This window comes from Numida meleagris, chromosome 1, assembly GCF_002078875.1.
Source record: "Numida meleagris isolate 19003 breed g44 Domestic line chromosome 1, NumMel1.0, whole genome shotgun sequence".
In the NCBI taxonomy this organism is placed as follows: Eukaryota; Metazoa; Chordata; class Aves; order Galliformes; family Numididae; genus Numida; species Numida meleagris.
The window spans coordinates 143,774,959-143,796,289 of record NC_034409.1 but is presented as its reverse complement, the minus strand read 5'-3'; the positions used below and the strand labels follow the sequence as shown (position 1 = coordinate 143,796,289).

At 41.6% G+C, this 21,331-nt stretch overlaps 1 protein-coding gene across 2 annotated transcripts in view; it reads right to left on the bottom strand.

Moving 5' to 3' along the window:
- The window catches only part of ABCC4 (ATP binding cassette subfamily C member 4), a 223,477-nt gene extending 203,200 nt beyond the window's left edge, over positions 1-20,277 (bottom strand). The window contains exon 1 of one of the 2 annotated variants that reach the window (XM_021416661.1): positions 20,020-20,277. The gene's annotated coding sequence lies outside the window, so the exon portion shown is untranslated. The remainder of the gene's footprint in view (positions 1-20,019) is intronic. The other variant, XM_021416672.1, reaches the window with a different exon arrangement.

Below are 21,331 nucleotides of genomic sequence, written 5' to 3'. Positions count from 1 at the left end.
GAAATAATTTAAACACATAAATGGTTCACATGTTTAGCTCCAGTATGTTTTGCACAGATAACGCTTTTCAAGGTGCCTTTTGAATTTTAATCAAATTTATTGAGGAGAGGACATAAAACAACAGAGATTTCCTGGGAAAATGATGTCTCCAGCTTTCACACTATTTGAACAACACATCCAAGGCTGAGAAGAATAAGTATAGGAAACATTTATATAATTATATTAAGAATGAAGTTCTGATCATACAGATTACCAGTAACTACCACAATTCTCATTGGTAGAGATGCCCCATACTATCCCAGAAGCCTTCCAAAATGATCAAGGATCTTGTCAACTGATACAATCTAGGAAGATATAAAGATAGCAGTCTTCATCAATAATGTGTTATTAATCACAGTATTTGAAGACTCTATCCTGTAAAACTGCCTAGATTTCCCGCTTTGGTACAGTTTGTGTATCTGACTTTGTCCTCTTTTTTTGTTGTGTTTGGAGAAATTAATCTACGAGCACTGAAAGTAGGCATCGGTGTAGGCGCCAGTCTGGTCCTAACCATCCAAGCAAGAATTTATTTTGGCCACTTATCTGGGCTTCTATGTTACACATAAGAATAAATAGGCTATTTCTTTAATTCTGTGTTTGTTTTTGTGCCATTAATCCATTTATCATTGCCCTATAACATGTATATGACAGAAGCTCATATATAGACAGAAGCTCAGTTGTAGCCAAAACCAAGGTCAAAGAAACAACCATTAGGAGAAGGACTTCATGTAAACACATCAAGAATTGGCTTTGATGGCAGGATTAAAATTTTTATTTTATCCCCAGGGATTAAAAGTTCTAAACATTTGATTCTGGGATCCACTTGCTAAATTACGTTATACTCTCAGTGAGTTCTCCCTATTTAGTTTTCTGTTTGCCTCTGCTCTTAGCTAAATCTAAGCTAAAGCTAGAAAAATACTAAAAACATACTTTGAATTAGTATCTTTTGGCCATTTTTATTGATGAGTTAACATAGAATGGCTAGAAGATGTTCAGAAATTTAATAAACTAAAAAGGGTTGGCTAATTATGTTTAACAGACAGTGCTGACTGTTGTCCCAAATGCTTTTCTCTTTAGTGTTTAAATAATCTGTTTTCCTTCCCTGACACCATGAACGGGAAGATAGTAATAGCTACAGCTAGGATTTACTACTCAAATCCACATCACTGTGCATACAGAACAGATCTTTCTCGCTTACAAAGAGGACACAGTGTCACATTACCCACGCACAGGTGTTTCTCTAATTCCTCTTGATCTTTATGCTGGCATTTTCAAGTGGACTTTACTTGGAAAGAGGAGAGGTTTTACAGTCGATGATCCTTTTTGTCCTTGAAATACCTGAGAGTGTGAACCTTCCTGTCTTTTTTTTTCCCTATGAATTTAACTCATATCCCTAGAGATTCCAAAGCTCACAGGTAAAAAATAAAATAAAATTAGTCTGTTAGGATGATCAGTCCAATTTTGACTAAGACACGTAAGAGTATACAAATCCGGTAACGTTTCCACAACACATAAAACATTGTTCACGTTTCCTCTGAATGCCACTCTTGCATAACCCTTCAACATTAGCACATGTTATCAAAGTTTAAAATTACACCCTCGCCCAGCACTTGTTAATCTGCTTACAGCGTCCTTCAGCAATTTCAGTGAAAAGGGATACACCAAGGCTGATGTAATTAACCTGATTTTATGTGATTCTGGGGCATGGCATCTTGTTTAAAACAGTACCAGGAAGTCGCACCTGCTTTCATAAGCCTGAGAACTCCAGCGGAGACAACTGGCAGCAAGGTAGTGTGTGTTGGCCAGGACAGCATCTGCAGAGAGGGCAGGGGCTGCCATGGAGCTAGGCAGAAGTCTAAAAATGATCTTGTAAGTCATGTAAGAGAACTGGGAATAGTTTTATTTACAGGCCCTTCATTTCAATAGCTTGTGTTTTAGTTCTGCCAGCATTAACAGAGTTCTGTTTGCTAGCTGTGTCAACAAAGCACGGAAAGGTAGCACATGAGTATGGATTCCTGCAAAGCCCTTCTGAGGGTGTCTTTGACAGAAAGCCACTGATGTTCAGTGAGTGTTCAGGGCTGCTCATTTAGTATAATTTCATCAAACTTCATGCTGCTTTTGCTGAGCATAAAAAACTCAAGGTATACAACATTTAAGTACAGCTTCCTAGCCAAACGGCCTTCTACTTCATCAGGAAAGATGCTGATTGGTTTGACATGAATAATCTGTACTGGAGTTCATGCAAATCTTCATTGTCTTATGGGTACTTACAAAGAGTTTATTTGATCATGTATTCCAATAATTCTAGCAGTTGAGGTTACGTGTATAAATTTATTATTCCCTGGTGTTTCTGGGTTTTGTTCAGTTTCTCTCTTGTCATTGTTGTTGTTGTTTGGAGGGGATGTTATTTGGGCCATAGTTTGCTCTTTCCCAGGCCTTTGCCACTTTATATCTCCCTGAAGCCTTCACTGGCCCCATCTCTGCCATGAAATAAAACACGCCAGACTGCTGCTTAGGATTGCTCAGGGCACACTTCAGAGTCTCTGTGAAGATCAAGTGCTGTGGCCCAAACTGAGCCATGAAGTTGCAAAATTGCCAATTAGATGTCCAATGCTAGACCTCATTTCTTAGACCTTCTTAGACCTTCTTTATCTAGAAGCATATGTGCTGAAAATGATTGAACTTTTCCAAGACTAGTTCAGACTCGTAATGTAATTCCAGGTTATATATAGGACATCTGCCTTCTTCCCATAAAACAGCAGCTCTAGCCTGCCAAAAGTGTGACACGCAGGTATGCTGCACTGGCTGAGTGCCAACTAGGGAATCGGTGCTTCATGCCACAGAGAAATGAAGAGCAAGTGAAATGAAGTAAGGGCAGAGAACTTTTCCTGTAAAGATCTCACTGCCAGTTCTGATCTTTATGGATCTTTAAAGTAATCTTCTGTTCATAAAACTGTTTTTTAGTATAAAAGAATGTTTCATACAAGTAGAATTACAATGTCACACATATCATACTTCTACTGATATGTAGTATTTAAAGCTCACCCTTTAAGATTTTGGCTCTAAATCTACGTCCAGGTTTTTTCAAAGAAAACTATTGCCTGATGCCTCATATGATAACAGACAGAAGCCAGGAAGCTTCAAATCACAGATTTACATCAAATCATGCCTTAAGCTGTAGGACAGAAAGACCTATCTTTACAGACATGGTAAGTACCACCAAGATAGTGCACTCTGTGCTCCAGTGGTTCTCTGTCATCACCAAATCTTAATTCCTAAATCCTACTGTCAAGAGAGAATGCTAAAGAAAGAGTGAAAAAGGTCAGCAGCAAGGTCTCCTTACGCAAGCAAATTAAGATAACTTATCCCTGGCTTCCTTTGCTATAACTAGAGCTTTCACTTTAGGATAATGTGGAGGGTGTTCAACTTTGAATCAGAACTATGCGGGCCTGAGAGAACAAGCATAGTGTCTCAGTTTCTGATTTTGTTCAGCAAGGTCTCGCAGTCTGTTCATGCAAAATATTTTCCTCTCTCTGCATGGATTCTTTGGATCTGCTTCCCTCTAAAGGCCACTCAGTGAATTATTTTGTTTCCCACAATGTCAATCAAGTCGTTCATTTAAAAACAATGCTCAGGTCTTTTCCTTATCTGGAAAAGTGTTTGGAAGTAGAGGAATAAATACTTTAAAGGTTATTATTTTGTTTTAAGAGAGCTTAAAAGAAATAAGATTTAAGTAAAGTAATATATTTTATCAGCTAGCAGTGCATTTCATGGTAAGTTTATCTAAAATGAAGTCTCAAGCCTAAATGTTTTCATAGTACCTTATTGTACAGTGAAGTGAACCAGAGGTGAACTGGCTTGTCCTGGACAGAAACTCAAATCTGGCTGTCCTCACTCCCCTGCCTCTGCTCAGAGGATGTTTGTCCTCTCAGGCATAGCAGCAATATCAGTACACTTTCATGTGATCCTAGAAGGAACTTTCTGGTGTAGCAGAGTATGAGAAATGTCTCAGCTCAGAAGGTGAAACTGCTCTCTAATGTGCTACATTTCATAAAATCGTAGAATCACAGAATCATAGAATGGCCTGGGTTGAAAAGGACCATAATGATCATCTAGTTTCAACCCCCCTGCCATGGCCAGGGTTGCCAACCACTAGACCAGGCTGCCCAGAGCCACATCCAGTGTGGCCTTGAATGCCTCCAGGGATGGGGCATCCACAACCTCTCTGGGCAACCTGTTCCAGTGAATCACCACAGACTGAGTGAAAAACTTTCTCCTAACATCTAACCTAAATCTCCCCTGTCTTAGTTTAAAACCATTCCCACTTGTCCTATCACTATCCACCCACGTAAACAGTCGTTCCCCCTCCTGTTTATACACTCCCTTCAAGTACTGGAAGGCCACAATGAGGTCTTCCTGGAGCCTTCTCTTCTCCAAGCTAAGCAAGTCCAGTTCCCTCAACCTTACTTCATAGGAGAGGTGCTACAGCCCTCTGATCATGTCGGTGGCCCTCCTCTGGACCCATTCCAAGAGCTCCACGTCTTTCTTGTGCCGTGGGCTGCAGGCCTAGACGCAGTACTCCAGATAGGGCCTCACAAGAGCTGAGTAGAGGGGGACAATCACCTCCCTCTCCCTGCTGGCCACTCCTCTTTTAATGCAGCCCAGAATGTAGTTGACCTTCCAGGCTGCCAGTGCACACTGCTGGCTCATGTCCAGCTTCTCGTTCACCAGGACCCCCAAGACCTTCTCAGCAGGGCTGCTTTCAAGTACTTCTTCCCCCAGGTTGTATAAATACCTGGGATTGCCCCAGCCCAGGTGCAGCACCCTGCCTTGGCCTTGTTGAACCTCATTAGGTTCTCATGGGCCCACTTCTCCAGCCTGTCCAGGTCCCTCTGGATGGCTTCCCTTCCCCCTACTGTATTGACTGCACCACTCAGCTTGGTGTCGTCTGCAAACTTGCTGAGGGTGCACTCGATGCCATTGTCTGTGTCACTGATGAAGATGTTGAAGAGCACCAGTTCCAAGACCGACCTCTGAGGGACACCACTCATGACTGGCCTCCACCCTGACAAAGAACCATTGATCACAACCCTTTGGCTGTGTCCAGACAACCAATTCTTAATCCATCAAACAGTCCATTCTTCAAATCCATACCTCTCCAATTTAGAGATAAGAATGTGGGGAGGGACCATGTCGAAGGTTTTGCAGAAGTCCAGGTAGATGACATCTGTCACCCTTCCCCCCTCCACCGATGCCATCACTCCATCACAGAAAGCCACCAGATTGGTCAGGCAAGATCTGCCCTTGGTGAAGCCATGCTGGCCATCTCGAATCACCTCTTTGTCTCGTATGTGCCTTAATATATCTTCTAGGAGGATCTGCTCCACGATCTTCCCAGGTACAGAGGTGAGGCTCACCAGCCTGTAGTACCTAGGTCTTCCTTTCTACCTTTCTTAAAAATGGGAGTAATGTTTCCCTTTTTCCAGTCACCAGGGACTTCACCAGACAGACATGATTTTTCAAATATGATGGAGAGTGCCTTGGCAACCACATCAGCCATCTCTCTCAGAACCCTGGGATGCATATCATCCAGACCCATGGACTTGTATACATTCACTTACATGAGGAGGTCTTGGACTTGTTCCACTGTTACAGTGGGATGGAATCCGCTCCCCACAGCCTCACCTAGAGGTTCAGGGTCCTGGCAGACATGGGGAGTCTGACCACCAGTGAAGACCAAGGCAAAGCACTCATTGAGTACCTCAGCTTTTTCTATGTCTGAGGAAGCCATCTCTCCATTACCTTTTGCAGAGGGGGAACACTCTCCTTGGCCTGTCTCTTCCTGCCAATGTACCTGTAGAACACCTTCTTGTTATCTTTTACATCCCTTGCCAAGTTCAGCTCCATCTGTGCCTTGGCTTTCCTGATCCTATCTCTACACATTTCATACTTCTAGTGCTCGAGTAAGGTAAATTCCAAGGATGTCAGAGTAAGCCTGTTGGACTAGGAACTTGGTTTCTCCAAGGGTGGAGAAAAGTAGGATGGACTCTTTGACTTCATCTCTTTCACCAAGAAAAATACACCTCACTGAAAGTCAATGAGATTGCCCAGTCTTTCAGCATGGTGTCAAGATTATGGTTTGAAAATGTCGGTACCTCCCCTGGTATGGTGAGGCTTGGATTTAAATCCAAGCTGTGAAATATAGACCTTTAATGGAGGCACTGTAGATGTCTCCTACAGTGGATAAAAAGGTTCCCAAGTTGGAGTGGAACATTGGCAAGTTGGTAATTTTGTCTTGCTTAATTACAGGGAAGAAAAAAAGGAGATTAAAGTTTACCTGATTGTTAATTGGGTAGACTGTGAGAAATAAGATAATTTCTAAGCTTACTTGTAATCTGAGTAATAAATGTAATCAATCAGTATTTATGTTCAGCTTCATTACTATTCAGACATCTCCAGTGGGAGGTAGAGAGGGTAGATCGGATTTTAGGTAAATTAAATATCTCTAGCCAGTCCTTTTGTATGGGGAATGGAGAGCAATTATTCTCCTGAGGTAAAAGGAATGAATGAGGATATGAGAGTGGGGCTTATTTAATTTAGAGAAAAGGAAGCAATTGAGATGTTTAAGCATAGGCCATTTTAAAAGCTCTTAAAATATCTGCAATTTTCCACAGGCCTGGCAAAGACGATATAGGAGGCCCACACCCTGCACTCAGGGCACTGGAGGATACCTTAGGGCATTTAAAATGGCACAGTACATAAATGTTTAGATTCCTAAATTGCTCCATCATTGTTTTATCCAGTGTAATTGCCCTAATCAGGCTGTAAGGAAGCAGCAACAGGGCTCTTAGTGTTTTAGCTTGCTCCAGATGCAGCCTAGTGACTCCAGGCAGCTCCCAGTTTTGAGTCCTGAATTCTCCAGGTATTCTGGGTTGAAACAGAAGAATTGCTTTCACCTTTTCAGGCTCTTCACTGAGCCCTTCATTTTCCTCACCATCATTGTCCACACTGTGTCAGTTAGTTCACTTCCAAGATCTCCTTTGTAGATAACTGTAGCTGGACCAGATGACCTCCGGAAGTCTCTTTCAACCTCAACCACTCTGTGATTCTGCAATTGTGTGGTAACTAATTTGACTAGAACATAAACCAGGTTGTAATTCTGAGATCAGCAGTCTCCACAAATCATTACCGGTAAGTGACACCTTCTCCCACATATGCCTAGATATACCTGCTACAAAAAAATTAAATTCAGGTTCGTGATATGAAAACACTGAAAAAAAAACCCAAAACCTCCAGAATTCCTAATTATGACTTTGGATAACCACTTTGAAGACATCTGAAACAAAACAAATGCGATGCAATGACATCACAGACAACTTTCTTTAGCAAAAATTAGTGGGAAGATATAAGCCATCCTGCAATTTTGGCAGGAGTGCCTATAGCCATGTCAATGCAGGCTTTAATCCATTTGAATTTAGGAATACAGCAAAACTGTGTATAAATGCAGTGTTCAAAGTGGCAGCATAAGAACATTCTTATTCATTAGCAAAATCAGTGCTACTAGGGACCTGTCAAAAGTGTTAGCTACAAAGGTATTGTGAAGGAAATCCTCTATAGACAGACCTTCACCCTCTTTAAAGCAGACTGAACAAATTCAAAATTAAACTCCCTTGTTGATATATATACTTTGAACTTGATCCAAATCCTGAAGTGCTATATTTTTTTTGTGAAGGTACACCTCCTTTGTTCTTCAAGCTGATCCTGAATCCAGCTTCAGTGTTTCTTAAGACCATCTGTCTTTGCTTTTCATGTAGAGTGCTCTGCTATCTTTTGCACTTAACTGCTGCTGTTGAAGAGTGTACTTCCATAAGCCTATCACTTTCTGAGATCATCCCAAAAATATAAAGCCCATACAAGCAACAGAACATTCATAAATAAGAAATTGTTAAAGTCAGTGAGAGATTGCGTGTTGCTGAATGTGTTTTGAAACAGCCACAAAACACTGGACATAACCAGTTCTGCAAGAACTGTGTCCAGATATATGCAGTGTCCAAGCCTCTGAGAGAGACTTATCTGAGGACAGAGAACAATATAAAGTAAAATGAGATATCGAGCACTGTTAAGTATTATTTACAAAAAAAATACCATGTTCTTTTGGTGAGTGATGGAGAACATTAAGTGGTATTAAAATGGGAAAGCTTGCAAGATAAATCTTCTAGCAAGAAGTTGTTCATATAAAGAAGTTGTGTAAAACCAGTAAGATTTTATCCCTTGTAGACACAAATCTGCCTACAGCAGTAGAATAAAGAGATAAATGGGTTAGTAATTAGATTCATTAGAAAGCACTGCTCAGAGCGTGACTTGCTTGCAGGAATACTGTTCTCAAAGATACATGACAGACCTTAGGGTCACTCAAAATCAGTTCTACAGAGATTTCTTCTCCAAGTCTGTAAGCACAAAATGCAAATAACTAATCCTCTCTCTCTCCACTTGGGTAGATCACTAATTCTGCAAACATGAAGAAAAAGATGCCACCTTCTTTCATATACTGTATGATTGGAGGTATCAGGTTGTTGCAACAGAATATGAAAGCCCTGTAATGTCCAAAAAATAGAGGAAAGAGACATTAATAATTGAGTAATGCATTTCTACTCTCCCTGTCGTCTAGATAAAGAGGAAACTCACCCAACCTATCTCAAACAACTCTTTTTGGATAGATGTCCTCCCCCTACACTGTCTGTCTTTTGTGTAGAAAGAGAGCCTAGACAATCAGAAAAAACATTCTGCTGAAATTTGAGTCTGCACAAGTTGGGCTAGATGGAACACAACTGTGCAAGTTTCTTTAACAGTATTTCATCCTGCATCTATAAGGATGATCACCTCTTGAAAGTGAGTCTTAGTTATCTACTTGTGGCAGTGACAGATGGTCACAGAGTGCTGTTTTTAATGGTTGTTATGTAGCTCTGTGCCTTCCATAGCTTCTTGTTCAAATAATTTTATCTCCATAGTTTGAAAGCAGTGACTGTAAAGTCTGTGTTATGTTCCCATATATTTCACATCTCAGGAGCGTGGAATGCAAAGAAGGTGCCTGGCCTAATTTTATTAAAGGTTTCCAGGAAGTAAAGTGCCATGCACTCAAGACAAAAAAATCCAGCAGATTTTAGGAGAAAGTTCACGGAGACACACTTCGATTATCTTAGGAGCAGCTGGTATTCGCTTGGTTAACTGAAGTATCACAAGTGTCTCAGCTAAGAACTGTTGAAGCACTACAAAGTCAGGGACACCTTTCCTTGGCTCAGCCCTCTGGGTAGCACAGGGGTGCAGACATCATCCATCTACCCACTAGAGGGAAGCCCCTCCATCACATGGAGAAAAAAGTAGAGTTTAAATGAAAGTTTTAATGTTCCTTACAGAAATGCCTCAGCACAGTGCCCAGGGTTAGGGAAATGAATCTGTAATACTGTCCAAAATTCAAACTCTGGACTTTTAACACATACATTGCTCTGCTTTGCCTTGTTCTCCCTGGTGCCTGTAGAGACCACCCATTAGAAAGGCCGAGTAGAAAGCATGAGCAGCTACATGCACTAATACTGGGATGTTCAAACATGAGATTTTGTAGATCGTTGAGTCCAGCCTGGTATGCATCTGCTACCTCCCAAGTCCTATGCAAAGTTAAGGGAAAGCTCTTTACAGGCAAAATATTGTATGTTGGAGCAGTTGAGAAAGTGATCTGCTGATAAAAAAAAGGGGGGGGTTGGCCTTAAGATAAATACAAACCCCTCTGAGAAAAGATGTGGTAGAATTTCTTCAAATACTGCAAGACTCAGCTGTGAAAAAATAATATATTATGAATAAAACTAATGCTTTCATGTATTCATGAGGACCACAGACCAGGTTACCCACTGTGATTTATTTTCAATTGTGCTGAAAGGCTGGAACGTAATAATGCTGATGCTTAGGAGGACAGGCAACTGACGAACTCGTTTATCAACTCCAAATAGTAAAATCAACATATAAAATTTACAGGATCAGAGAAACAAATTATCTGGAAAAAAAAATGAGCAGATGTAGCAGATCAGTACTATGTCAGCTTAGCTTTTTATAATGGCACGTCAAGAGCAACAGAACATTTATCTCCTAGATAGTTCTTTGCTCTGTAAGAACAAAGACATTTCCTGCTCAGGAAGAAATGTGCTATTAATTGTTGCTCTGAATGCAACTTTCTTTAAAAGTGATGGTGAAAGACAGCTTTACGGGATCTTGCGAGAGATGGGCAGGTGGCCATTTTGTGATGTGAACAGCATGCTTGTTCCTGTATTCCTCTCTCATCAAAACGTGAATGAATCACCACACCCAGAAAACTCTTGCGGTCATTTTACAGTTAGAATGCAGCTGAGACAGATGATTGCTCAAGAGCAGAAAATAATTTTCTTTGAAATATAAGGTGCACTATTATATGGGAAGTATAATTTGCTTTTAACATCTGAAAATCTTCAATGCAACACGGATTCAGCTGAGGCGTCTGAAAGAGAAAAAAAAAAAACAGATGGGGAAGAGTTGAACAAGTCTCTATAGGGGAAATGAGTGATCTTGACCCAGGGCTGTGAAATGGCGAAAGTAAATACACAAGAAAAACAAAACTGATGAGAGAAGGGTAAAAAGGTTGCCAAGGACCTGAGGTAGGAAATGAAGCAGGTGGAAAGCAGTTCCCTCCTGCACCAAGATGCCACGAAGTGTCAACAAATTCATGCACAAGTCCATCAGATAACCGAGCTGATGAGCATCGTGAGGGTTTGACCAAAACTTGGTAAAAATCCAGGCCCACTCATACAGCAGTATTTGCAGCAGTAGAACTTATTTGGAAAAACGCATTATTTTTAAGACAAAACCATTCACACTGGAGTTTCCGTATTACCCTTGTAAATGTCAAAGAGCAGAGGAGCAAAGCAGACATTTCCTTAAAGATCACTTTGCACAGAATAGGTTTGTCTCAAAAGCTCTGACAAAAATCCTGTCATTCCATACAAAAAAAAAAAATGGAGCAGTCTATATAAAAGTGTCAGGAAAGCCCAAAACATACTCCCAGTGAGCACCTTCAAGATATCTGTTGATCAGCCCCCAGTTCTGCAAGCATTGAGTGGTGAAACCCTCCTGCACCTCCCTCCCTCTCCACCTGTGAAGATCCAGAAGCCAGTGCTGGAGGCCTGAGCAGCAGCACTGCCATGTTTTCCCCTCCAAGTAGTAAATGACTTGATGAACAAGATCTACACGAATAAATATCTGAATAGATGGCAATAATTCAGCCGAAGGCAGTAAGAGGAAATGCCAAGGTAAACACATTCCACATGACTTGCAATACAGTGTGAAATTTCACCCTATTATAAATAACACATAAACGTAAATGTTACATTTCCCAAGGTACTGGTCAGACACAACCTTTTCCCCTAGGAGCACATGTGGAGCAAATGTGGCATCCCTGCTCCTTAGCCTTGAAGGGGAGATCAGGGAGGTTCCTGCTGCAAGGACGACCATGATGCCCACTGCTCCTACCTGCTGCCTGCCTGGGTAAAGAAAGATGCTTTGAAGCTGCAAGGTTGGGCAGCCAGGGCACACACAGCCAGCAAATTATATAAATGTCAGCAGCTTCTGGGAGGACAATGAACAAAGGTGTATTCCTTCTCCTTTCCCAGTGTAACATTTTCACTGTGTTCAAGCTGGCTGCACTGTGATACCTGTTTTCCACCATAATTTGATGCCATTCTCTTCCACATGTGTACAAGCCAAGCCGGTTCTCATTCTGAAAGCTGCTCTTCCAGAGGAGCACAGGCAGTCCTTCATTTCAGCAGCATCACCCCTGAGCTATGTACTGGCTGGGAGATGGAACTGACCTCACTAATTTTAGCAGTCCAAAAGGTGTGTGCAAAAGGCAACCACTCCTTCTGCAATGAGTGAATACAGACAGACATCCCCAGAGGGCAGTCCACATGAGATCGATGAGGTAGATTTTCCTTTGGAAGTATCTGTCCTTCTCCAGCAACAAGGTGGGTGTTTAGAGTTGGTGGCTTAGGCTAAGATCTTAAACTTCAGACAACTAAGTTAAGAGAGACAGATCCAATCCAAAATGAGTAGATGGCTAAGACATGCAGCTCAAATGGGAGACCATGGTTCATGCATTGGGGATTCCTCAAGGATTCCTCCATATCAAAAGCCCTACTGAATGGAGAGTAAGTCTTGCTTACAAAATGACCACGCATCTCCTTCTGCTGCATCTTCTTAACACCGTGCCAAAATGTAAGTGCTGAGGGGACCTTCCTCAGGGCTTGCTCTTACTTTTCACGCCTATGTTTTCTGACCCAGCTCCAGCATATTCCAATGTGCTACACCTTTCCCTGTCTCCTGTGACCATAAAAGACTTTCTTCTGCTTTCTTACTTTTTTTCACCTTCCATTCCTATGGCAGCCTCTCTGATTTATAGCTGAAATCACTGTTCTTTCAAGATCCAACCATTTCTTTTGCTCACATTACCTGTCTGCCACATTTCATCTTGTTCAGGGAGATGAGGTGTGTGATGTAGCCCTGAGAAGTGCCATTTCTTCTTACAAGTGAAATAATAATTTCTGTTTGCTTTTTCTGTGACTGCACATGGGATCTGATTACTCTGAGCTGCATAAATTTCAGTGCTGTAGACACTGAGTGATTTTAGCTGAGATCATATTTAGACTTGTCAGGTCATTTTCTTCTCTGTATCTTCCAGGTCAACAGATACCAAGAGATTTTATTTTATGTATATTTATCTTTGCTTTCACTATGATTCAGCATTTTCACTTCAAAGTCATATTTCACAAAGATCACAGTTTGATTAACCTCATCGGTAGATAACTTCCCAATTAGGTAGCCTTATTTTCCAGGACTTTAAGTGAGGTGAATTCAGGGAACAGTCAGTATCTAGTAATTTGTTCATTGTGCTAAGTCTGTTGTAGGGAAATGAAAAGAGGTCTTAATGGTACAGAGGTCTTTTTTGTTTGTTTGTTTTCTTCTATTATTTTTAAATTACATCAATTTGCCAAGGATTTTCACCAGGAGAGGGCGCAAAATTCATACCGGGAAATACAAAAGAAATCCGTTGGCTGCCAGCCTGTATTTGCGTATGCCAAAAGCTTTTCAGACAGTTTATATTCTCAGTGGTAAATATGGGATTCGAAATTCAACATAGTAAAACTTCCACCGCAAGGTATGTATAATATTGGTGACTATGTATGAATCAGTCAGTCCTGGTTTCCTTTAGAGTCAGTAAAAAGAAACAAGTACTTCAGGCACACAGCTCATCCCATTTCACTCTGTCTTTGTTCAGCTGAGTAGCTCTCCAGCCTCCTTAGACTATATTGCCTGGAGCTCCATTAACCCTGTGGGGCCTGGACACCTACACCTAATGCGTGGATGCTTACAACTAGATGCTGAAAACCAAGTGTATACAACTTGGGTAGGATTCACCTGATTTGTTTTACATATCTCATAGATTTCCCTTCCTGCTCTGCAAAAAGAGACAAGGTTGACAAGGCCAGATGTGAGGAACTACACTTGGGACATCTAAGTTCAAGAGAATCCCATCTCTTGTGTTTGCCAAGTAATGCTCTTTAGTGAAAGCCTGGGACAAGGTTACCTTTACCGTCCTTGTTGCCAAACATCAATTATCATATTGCATCACATTCATTGTAAATTTAAGTGAACTTACTGAAAGTTCTGATTACGCCATTTGTGAGACTATTATCAATGCTGTAATGGTGACTGGGATGAACAGTGCCTTGCAGAGGTGCTGAGGAAGTTTCGATGAAACCCTCTGGCAGGTGAAGAGGAGTGTTACTATGGTTAGAACACACTGCTACTTAAGCCTGCTATGGCACAGGTTAATAGCTCCGTTTATTTATGTATCATCAATCCCTGTTACAACTTCACTTAGCCGTTGCCAGCGTTCTCTAAACTCCACAGGCCAGCAGATCATGAGTAGGGGTTGAAAACTTGAAGTAAGCCCTTCCTGTAGAGTCTTCCCCATAACTGTTCTCGCAGAAATGAGCAAGCATGGATCATCATTCAAAATAATGACTCATTTCAGAGACATATAAACTGTGTAGATTGTATCTCTACAAATAGAGATGATACAATCCTCAAGCACAGGAATTCTGTGATTTATATATTCAGAAAGAGTTTCTTTCAGCTGGAAGATGTAACTCTGCCCCTTAAGCATATACACAGCAGTCACAGCACAAAAACACTTCAGTGAAAGTGTCTGCATACACAGGTGCAAAGAAAGCATCACATTTCTAGCCACAGTCCAGCCAAGTGGGGAGGTTCCACCAAGTGCCCTTCTTCTGTCTCAGCCTACAAAGGTGGGGAATATTTTGCATTTCTCTGGAGTTTCCCATCTGAAGATTGCTTCCTGGACAAAAACTCATTTTAACGTCACCACTGCTTTGAGGAAACAGGATAGCTAATAGTTATTTAGTAGCATTGCCTGAGTATAAGAAACAACAAAAGTAAGTCTAAGAGAAATTCATGAAGCATGCTAGTTACACAAGCCAAAGTCAACTCTTACTACTACAATATAGAGATTCTCAATGAAATGGGTGCCAGGAAAAGGATCTGGCAGCTGAAGAAAACACATTCACAGTTGCTCTACACCACCATTAAAATGATACCAGCATGTTAACAGATTCACTTACTTACCTGTTACGGTGTTCATCCTTCAAAAATGGTAATGAAGCCCACCAGGATTCAGGCTCACAGTGGAGAAAGAACTATTGGCAACTGGTTTTGGATGTGAACTATTTAGTGGGTTGGTTGTAAGAAAAGTCTTTCAAATAAGACTATAATTCACTGGATGCACAGAGCAGAAATAATTGTGCACGCTGACAACTGACTGTTGTGAAGGAAGATATGAGACAGTGTTGGACTACAGCAAATTTACATAAGCTAGCAACTTCATCCTTTTAATAGAAAATCTGGCAAGCTCTGCTGATAGTGCAAGTTACCCCAAAGTCATGCACAATGGGAGAGTAATTGTACCAGTACACCATCAAAGCTCTGAGTATTCCCAAGCTTACAGACATATTGGGGCAGTAGAGCTAAAGTCACTGACATTTATGGGACTCTAATTGAAAAATACTGCATTGTAACACTACAGAACATGCTCACAGAAATGCTAAACACCATCCTTATTGCCCATCTAAGTATCAGGAAGGGCTTCAGATATCTTATCTAGCCAGGCGTGACTGCTACCATTAAAAAAAAAAAAATTAAAAAGTTCAGTCAACATCAAATGCTGGAAACCAAATGGAAAATAACCTCAGAAACACCTGTCAGTTCATGACTACTACAGCATTATTCAAAACAGAGATTTCTCAAGAAGCTTACTTCCCCATTACAAAAATCTGGGCTATTGCACAAACAAATCAAGACAAAATGTCAAACCTTTCTGTAACCTGTTGTTTGAGTGGAGATGATGAAAGGCAGGGACCCATGATTCACAAATAGCTCATTTAGGAAATTTTTGCTAAAACACTTAGCACATTAGTGAAAATTCTTAGTAACAAGAACATAAATAATGTGGGGGAAAAAAAAGTAGAAATAGCAAAATTTTAATGAAATGTATGTCTTGATGGGCATTTTTAGGTCAGGGTTTTTAAGGTGAAACTATGAAGGAAGTACTTCTCTGTTTTGCAAGTGAATCTAAATAATTCCTGATAAGGCTAACAAATTGCTGTAATTATTACATACCCAACACACCGCTAGCAATGAAAAATCCTAAGGACATACAGGTGGTATGTGGCAGTACGTAGGGATATGTAATGCAGAAGAAATTGAGTAAAGAGAAACCCTATGATCAGGTGCCATTTTTTGTCCCTAGTTGTGGATTTATGTAAAAAGGAAAAAAGTGTGAGTCTGGGTTGCTCTGATCTCCAATTCTGATCCTAAATCTTTCTTTCTCTCTCTTGATATTTTATGAATTGTCTTTATTGCTAGCTAGTAATTTTCATCTTAAATCAAGGAAATAGCAGTTTTGATAAGATGGATTTCTCTCTGTGATTCTGAGATACTCGATAGAGGTCAGGGATGTAACTAAGTGTATCATTCTTTTAGTATATACAAAGACATGAATGTGAATGTGCATGCGTGTTTTGTTCCATAATGTAATTTTCATTGGTAAAGATCAGTGATTCGTATTTCAGTCTGCATGGTAATCTGCAGGGCAAATTCTGCTCTCAGGGACACACATTCTAGCCTAATTACTTTATTGTATTTACTCATATACATTAATATACATTGCAGTCGTACTAGGTGATCTTTGAAGTCCCTTCCAACTGAACAATTCCATTTTCTTCTGTTCTATTCTAACATATTCAATGATGTATGTGTCGCGTAAAGGACCTGGGCTAATATCTCAGCATCATGCGTATGTGGCGTGAATCATCGCTCAAAGTAATGCTGCAGGTTTTGATCTACTTCAGAGGGCTTCCTCCAGTAAGTTTAAAGTTCAGAAGTTCAAAGGCACATCTCATTAGAAATTAACCACGACACTTTAAAAATGAGAAGGGAATGACTTACTGCACGCCTGAAAAACTTGGCAAAGGCCTCCTCACAAGGCAGCAGACAATGGCATGCAGAGGGTATTACAGGGAAGAGAACCTGACTTCAGGAACAAACAATAAAGTGACCCCTTGCAGTCCCACCTTGGAAAACACGTCCACCTGGGTTCTCCAGGCCTTGCTGGAGGGCAAGGCCTGCAGCATGAGCAGTACTGGGCTTTACTTTACGTCTGACCATACTGCACTGACCAAGTGGTAGATACCTCACTGATTATCTAGATGGGGCTCTGTTTATACAAACCAACGACTGTCTTTGCAGCAGCAACTAATTCTCCATTGTATACTTCTGTCTTTTCCTCATGCTGTTACAGATGGCTGATACCGTCCTGTTGTGGCCTTCAAATACATGACCCAAACCTAGAGAGCATGCATCTGTGTAGAGGAAGTTTCTCCAGCTTTTCCTCTCTCTTCCACAAAGTGGCCACGATTCCCACCTCTGGGGTCTGAGCACCCCTGGGGCATCATATAGCCCTTAAAGTTGAAGCAAATATCTAACTTTTCTGTCTTTTTTGGCATAGTGTGAGTGACAGTTGGAGGTAACAGGTTAATCACTCAACCATAACTGGGAAAAGTGCCCATCAGCCACAAGGAAAGAGTCCAAGGATGCTGCTGATCCCTGTGAAAATCCAGGAAACGCACCGGCGCCCAGGAGTTTCACTGGGCAAATGGAGCAGTTTCTGCTTGCATGAGGGGTGGTGCAGTCCTTGGAGATGTGAGAGGGGCAGAGCGTGAGGGCTCAAAATGCCTGAGCTGCTACTGCCATAACTCAATGAGCACAGTTATGTGGAAGGCCTAGCAAGGCCACCCAAGACCAGGACAGTGTTTGGCTGGTGGAGCGGGTGAGGGAAGGCCGCATGTCTTGCATTTTGGTGCAGCTGTGGGAGCGAGGCCCAGGGAGGGTTCCACTTTCCCTTTGTTGAAGTGTAGCTTTTCCATGCTATACTTCAAACTTGGTCCTCAGAAGGCATTTTTTTTTGCCTCTCTGACCACCTCGTGTAGATCTGAGGTGTAATGTCTACAACTTTCAGCCGGTGTTCCTCAGAAGTGGTGGCTTCAACCAGAGCCACTATCTGGCTGTGCAGAGAGCATTAGGCAGAGGAGCAGGAGGAAGCCTCGCACTGTGCTTACAAAACCTCAGCCTGGAAGAGGTGTGCCCAGCTCTGGAAGGGCTGAAAAACAGCTGTGACAGGTGTGGGTAAAAACTTCTGCTAAGCACAGGCAGCATAAGGACTTAGAGCAATCACAGTGCTGCAGAGGCTTGACAGGGATCCCAGGCTGAGGTTAGATCCTAGGGATGGTGAGAAAACTGAAGCTGGTTCAAACAACTGATCCCCAAAATCAATATTGTCACAGCCTGGTGCATGTGACATGTTGCTGGATGGTGCCTGAAGAGCACAATGGCTGGCACAGGATGGCAGCTTCATGAGGCTTCAGTGCATGCCATCACTCACCAGCCTGCACGCACGCACCCTTATGTTGATGCCTATGCCTATGCCTGCTGCTGTAGGTTGTCCTCCTGGTCAATAAAATGTTTTCCAGCAACCTCCACATCTCCAGGGACTCTCTGCATTTGATGGGGCCGTGTAAGCTGGAGGAAAGTGGGAGCTGTGACTGTGCAGTGAATTTCATACGTGGTTATGTTTTTGTATTTCATACTGAAACACAGTATTTTGTATTAACAGTATATTAAGCAATAGCACAAATACTTCCCTGTATCTGTATTGTAACACGTATGTCAAGTTTGTTAACGGATGCAGCAAACCTGTAGCTTTTGTGTGCCAGATTATGTCCTCTCCATCTTTTACAGAATCAGGTTTTTCCCGTACTTCCCAGAATATGACACAAAAAATGCTTTGGGCCATCTTCCCAAATAAACCCTTAATCCTCAGACACCACTGAAAGTCATTTTTGTTAACAGTACACTATCCCATAGGAAAAAAAAAAAAGGCTGAAAAGAAAAAAAAACACAAACGAAGAATAGTCACTGCAATAAGCATTGTTGTCTCCAATCTCACTGTTTGGCAGCTGGTGGCATTTTTATTTCATTAGTATTTTTCAAAATATTTGCAACCAAAATCATCCATCTTGTCACACTGAGACTTCTGATCTCGATGAATTTGCTATCGGAAGGTTTTCTCATTCACACCTATGCATAACACATAAAATGACCACACAAGACACTGGAAAAAAAGAAAGAAACTAAATTTTTGCACAGCTGACACAAAGTATGCAGACTGTTTCATTATCCCCTTTTCTTCCAGTTTACAGTTTTGCTTACTGAAAAAAAAGGAAGTGCAGTGTAATATTTAAAACCAAACAAAAGACCGTCAAAATCAGAAAAAAAGACCATATGCATGAGATGTCCTTCAGTGCTGCAAAATTCCCTTACAGACTGGACTTAAGTCAAAACTACTGAAAAATATCTCCTTTCCTAAATGTTGAAATGTACTTCTGACAAGAAAAAAAGACTAAATTTAATGCTAAATCTCTCAGAAGGGATTCTGCCTTGTTTCACCTGGCTCACAGTTGAAATGAATTAGAAAGCTAAAACAAACATGTAAATGATCCACTCAAACAAGGAGTTGGCTGATAAAAGACACTTGAAGAAAGTGAAAAACAGAAAAACACAGTGCAAATCTTCTATCATATACATTATCAGTGCAAAAAGGTTTATTTCTTTACGAGGGCAATGGCAAGGGAGGACGATGGTAATATAATAAAAGAAAATATCTTCACCTTGGGAGCATGAAGGCATTAACAAAACAGGCAGAGTACATTGTGTACTGTCCTTGGAAAATGGCTACTGTGGACCATGATCCTGCAAAAATAAGTCCAAACAAACTTTCTCCGAAATAACATAACTGCTTCATTTACTGCATGCAGTAGACACTGGAAGTAGTAGTAGACATCTTCCCAAGAGCTACTGGGAGCACCACACAGCATGGAGGAATAAGAAGACCCCTTGTGTACACAACCTGTGCACATGTTTCCTACCCAGAGAATTCCCATTTATTTAGTCACTTTCACTGAAGTCAACACATCCGGCTTTTAAAAAACATGGCCCTACTGGATCTGATGGAAGTCATAAGGCTTTATTAAGATTAACTAGTTAAAATAATCACAAGTGAATTGATTTTATAACCCTCTAGGTTATCATAAAAAAAAAAAAAGAACACAAAAACACAACAGACAAAGCTGATAAGCACATGCTTCAGCTAAAGGGGGATGGTAGCAACTGGAGGCAGCAGTGGAGGAGATGGCAGCACGTGATGTGACAGCAGGGCATGGCAAAGGAGGAGGCAGAAGCAAGGCACAGGACAGCAGCAGGGTGATAACTTACACTGTGGTCTTTGTACCCAGCCCTAGCAAGTCTCAGCACAGATTTGCCCCTGCTTCCAGCTGGTGGGAAGGAGAGATAGATGAAGGCGAAGGTCTGCTTCATATGTTCTCACCAGCTTCTCTATCTGAAAGGAAGTTCTTCCCTCCCCCAGCTCCAGCTCCTTGCCCCAGTTCCCATAGCGTCCCCTTGTTTACTCAGAAAAGGGCTGTGTCACCAGGATGGTGTTGTGGTTTTCTGTCACTGGCCCCACTGTTTGTTAGGCACCTGTCATCCCTGCCAGTGGCTGTGAATGGTTTCGTTTAACCAAGAGCACGAAAACCGCAACCTGGAGCAAAGCAGCTTCTGTAGCGTGACTTAATCTGAGAGCAAACTGGCCGGGATCAAAGAAGGTCATGGTGACAAAGTGGAGTTAAAAGTTGACTTAAAACAACACGCTCAAGCAGCTCTGAAACAAAGGGAATAAGGAAATAATGTGGCTTTTTATAGATCAATACTGCCTTTAAAATATTGATAAACGGAGGTTCAAATTGATGTGTATTTAATCTATCGGTGATATTGCTTCTTTTGTTCCTACTGGTTTGACTTCTTTTCTGAACTGGTGTGGGCATTTGAAAAAAGTGATAGACAGACTTCACTTGACAGAAGCAGCGAGAAGAGGGGCTGCCTGCAGCAGCAGCAACTCTCTGATGAAGAGGAGAGATCTGAAATCAAAGTGAAGCTGGCTGAGCTTGAGGAACCAAAGTAAAACTGACAGTAATGAGATCTGAGGAGTAAAAAGGCTTAAAAACATAGTTGCGATTGACAGCATGCATGCACGTGCAGAGGGATGTGGTCAGGTTCCCCTCAGGGAGCAATGCCTTGTCAAAAATCAAAGTGATCAGACATACTCTGAAGCTTTTTAGGCTACAAAGCAGTGCCTGTGCTCACTTGGTGTGCAATCTGTGTGCGGCAATGGGTCTCCTTGTTCCTACACATCACGTGGTGTCCCCCACGAGACTTGGGAAGTGTAATAGCTGGGCACCACTAAAGACTCAAGACAACAAAAATAAGCCACACTTGGGATCCCCTTGTTAAATCTTTTGCTTCAGTGAGGCCACAGAACTGAAGGATAATAGAGTAATTCGTGTTGGTAGGGACTTCAGAAGGTCACCTAGTCCAACCCCCTCTCCAAACACAAACGCTCTTGTTTTGAGAAGTCATGTGTATTTTTGGAGCTATGCGGGTGGGTACCTGTGAAAGATGACGGACTACTCATGTCCAGCTCTGCCAGGTGCTCAGAAAAGGGCACAGACCAGCCACGGTATATGAGGGC